Source organism: Salminus brasiliensis, chromosome 14 (assembly GCF_030463535.1).
Source record: "Salminus brasiliensis chromosome 14, fSalBra1.hap2, whole genome shotgun sequence".
Taxonomy (NCBI): domain Eukaryota; kingdom Metazoa; phylum Chordata; class Actinopteri; order Characiformes; family Bryconidae; genus Salminus; species Salminus brasiliensis.
The window spans coordinates 22,978,282-22,982,381 of NC_132891.1; the positions used below are offsets into that span (position 1 = coordinate 22,978,282).

A 4,100-nucleotide genomic window follows, 5' to 3' on the forward strand; every position below is an offset into this window, starting at 1 on the left:
GGAAGTACATAAGTATTGCATGTAGTTACTTAAGTCTGGAGCTTAAAGACACTTCTGCTTCTACTCAAGTCACTTTTTTAAAAGAGCACTTGTACTTTTACTCAAGTCTGGGTCTCTAGTACTTTCTACATGTCTGCTGAGATTGTATTTTGCACGTGAGAAAAACAGATTTATCATAAAAAACACATGAAAGCATTTGTTGGTGGATTGTGGGTCCGCGCTTGCGCAGATCACATTTGGATGGGTAGCACAAATCGGCAGAACACCAGTCTTCTGCGGAATGGCTGAGGAGAGGTGCGTACAGCTTGAGCTCTAGTTCTTAAACTGTTTAAAGAGTTAAAACTCATGATATGCTTAAAAGAAGAGAAAGCTTTAGTGAAAGCAGACTCGTTTAGCATTGATTATGAATTGAGTGTCAGACTTCATGTTGAGTCTACAGGCTTCATGTTCAAGGACTTTTACGTTGACACTCCTGTTATCATGTTCTGATTTGGGTCACCTGAGAGCTGGGGTACAAAAGGGGAGCAAACGCCAAGGTCTGGGCCGAGAATTACTCTTGCGACGTCAAGCGTTATGTTGGCCTCACGTTCATGAGACTTCTAGGAGAGTCTACGGGTTTCGGTAGTGTATGCTCTATCGGAGCTGATTCAGAAGGAGTTCGCTGTCTGGTTCACTGGTTGGTCGCCAGTAAGAGTCGGCGTCCGGTTTCCTTGCACTCTAGTCACGTAAGTTTATCAGCGCCTGACGAGCGCGGTTTGGGTTCCTGTACCTAAAGGTGCACGTATTTGTCACTGTACAGTGTACACAAATGTGTCCTCCGCATTTAACCCATTTGGTAGTGAACACACACTCACATGCACACATGTGTTAGGGGCAGTGAGTACACACACACACACCCAGAGCGGTGGGCAGCCAACTCCAGCGCCCGGGGAGCAGAGAGGGTAAAGGGCCTTGCTCAAGGGACCAACAGTGGCAGCTTGCCGAGCCCGGGAATCGAACCCACAACCCTGTTATCGATATCCCGGCGCTCTAACCGCTGAGCCACCACTGCCCCCACAAAAAGATTGGACGCTTCACGATTTTGCGTGTCATCCTTGCGCAGGGCCATGCTAATCTTCTCTGTATCGTTCCAATTTTAGTATATGTGCTGCCGTAGCAAGCTTCCCCCCTCCGTTAGGTTGGCCCAGCCTCGCGTTGCTCCCTGGCTGCCTACCAGCCTCAGGTGGCCTTCAGGTTTTGCCCGCATTAGTTTGTCACGTTTGTCTTGTTTATCCCTCTCTGTTATTGCTGCACTCTTGTGTTTTCCCCTGTTTATTTGATTAAAACGTTATCATGCATCGCACCGTCCCTGCGAGTGTTCACCCGTCCATGTCTAGCTTAGCCAGCATGACAGTGAGTATCGGTTGAATGCAGTGGATTAAGGTTTGGCCTCTATGCAACCTTAATATCTTGTACAGAAATGGTCAACTTATATGTAAAAATAAATAGTAATATTTTAAACTGTGCAAAATAATTAATAATAATAATTAAACATTTGAATTTTAGTTTCAGAATTCAAGAAATCATTCCTCTGCAGACCAGTACAGCTTTAGAAGGACAATAGCACCTACAAAACGGCTGACTTGGAGGAAATGTCTGCATTAGAGCTGCTACATCGAATCTATAAAATTGATAATAATCGATTATTAAAAGTGTGCTTCAACAGGCGTGTTTAAAGCTGTACACTGGAAATCAAAATTAGAGAACAATGTATGAACACTTGATTTTTGCAGAAATAATGCAATCTTCATTGGTCAACATTTGAAGGATTTTTGTTAGGGATATACCATACCACTAGAACAGCGTTTAACAAAATAACCAAAGTATTCAACAACAAATCTTTATTTCACAAAAAACACAATAATCAAAATTAGAGAACAGCAATGACTGTAGCACAGAGAAAGATTACAACTACATTTTCTGAAGGTTACAACAGTCAGTAGGAAGTGTACAGCCATGTGCTCTGAATGACTTCAGCACATATGTGGCCACAGGACATCACTAGTCTCTCACTCTGCTCTGGTGTGATTTTGGTCCACTCTTCTTGCAGTTTCTTCCACAGTTCGGTGACTGTAGTGGGTTTCTTGGCCATAACTTTATCACCAAGGGTTTTCCAGAGGTTTTCTATTGGGTTTAGATCAGGATTCTGAGCTGGCCATTCATTGTTTCAATGTTTTCAGTTTCAAGGAACTGCTTTACCCGTTTTGCTGTGTGACAGGGGGCATTGTCACGCATGAAAATTGCTGGCTGATTGAGTGACAAATGCAAGGAAGGAACCACGTGTTGTTGAAGAAGGTTCTGATACACACTTGCATTCTCTCTGCCATGTAGCTATATGAGAGGCCCAACTCCTGCTGCTGAAAACATTCCACAACCCATTACATTTCCTCCTCCACCTTTCACTGACTTCTTTACACACTTTGGGTTCAGTCTTTCCCCAGCTTGTCAACGAACATAATGTTTCCTATCAGACCCAAATAAATGAAACTTGCTTTCATCACTAAAGTGAACTCTGGAACACTTTTCCTCTGTCCACACAACATGCTCCTCAGCAAAGGTTAATATAGCCTTTTGATTCTTTCTGCTAATGAGAGGTTTGGTCACTGCAGAGTGGGATTTCAGTCCAAATGCTTGTAAACGTTGAACTGGTGAGCAATTCCAGCTGCAGTGTTGAACCGATTGCCCATGGAGATTCTCCGCATTATCCTGTCCTCTCTTGCATTTGTCTTTCGTGGACGACCAGCCTTCTAGGGGGACTTGAATGAGTTTGTGGTGTTGTAAAGATGCAGTATTCTAGAAATCACAGACTTGGAATGACCAACTTCTCTTGCTATGGCTGATAGGGTCACCCTTTTGGCCTTCATCTTGACAACCTGCTGACGGAGGGTTTCAGTCACTTTGGAACGGCTTTCCATCTTGCAAAGTCAGTGAAAACAGGAAAGTTTTGCTGCCAGTTAAATAGGGTTTGTCAGATAATTAAGGAAATTAGCACCACGTGCCAGATTAACACCAACAATTTGCAGGTGTCTGAGAGTGTTCTCTAATTTTGATCAGTGTTCTTTTTCAAAAACCTCATTTACGTTTTTATACTGTGCATTAGAATATATGCAACTCATGAAATATGTTTAAAATACTGCTCACTCCTGTTAGGACAAATTCACATAGGACTACATTGTGACCTTGACATTTAGGAAATTGTGTGTTGTTCTCTAATATTAAACTCCAGTGTATAAATCCGCACACAGACTGAGTAGTGACTGTAGAAAGAGACACAGATGTGAAATAAATGCGCACACATTTTTCACATCCCAAATAGAGAACATGTCCGGTAAAAAGAGGGCGTCTGGTCACCCTGCTTAACGAACCTCTTCGTCTGTCCTGATCATTTATATGATCATTAAATCAGGATTTCTACTGGAGCTTTCCAGCTGCTGGTCTTTTAACACAGGTTTAACTCAGTCTGATATTAAACGGTATATTTGCCATCTGCTGGTCACTTAACCACATTACATCAGCGCTGTATTTTCCCCTCACAGTGTTTATCATTTTTAACATTTTTAAATTATACTGATATTGAATTATTCAATCAATGATTTTACATGAATTTAAATGTATTAACAGTGATGGCTTTTAACAGATGTTTTTCAATTATTAAATGCTGGCACTGAATATATAGTTATAAATAACATGTTTACCAGAAACGAGCAGAGATGCTACGACAAACATATGTCTGCCCTTGCTGGAGTAACACCCGTGTAATTGGCGCTTTGTCGCCGTCTAGCGGCCAGAATCTGTAACTGACTGTATCAATCATAAAAGAAATGAGAGGCTCGTTTCGTTTGACCCAGTGACTCTGCTGCTGCTGGAGGAACAAGAATTACCAGAGACCCTCTTGTATTTTAGATGTCTTTTGTTCAGACGCTTTGGAGTTCAAAACAATTACAATTACATTTTTTTCTTATTAATTAATGTAAGGATTTCTTCTGCTTTAGTAATTAAATATTAAAAGACCTGAAAGACCAGAAAAAACATTCAAATATTTTTAACCACTGAAACCACTG

General features: G+C 41.5%; 1 non-coding gene across 1 annotated transcript; it reads right to left on the minus strand.

Annotated features, from left to right (window-relative positions):
* Window positions 1–1,057: 1,057 nt before the first annotated feature.
* On the minus strand, window positions 1,058–1,159 carry LOC140534968 (U6 spliceosomal RNA). Its single transcript, XR_011977508.1, has one exon. It is a non-coding gene; the product is annotated as a U6 spliceosomal RNA (small nuclear RNA).
* Window positions 1,160–4,100: the final 2,941 nt, after the last annotated feature.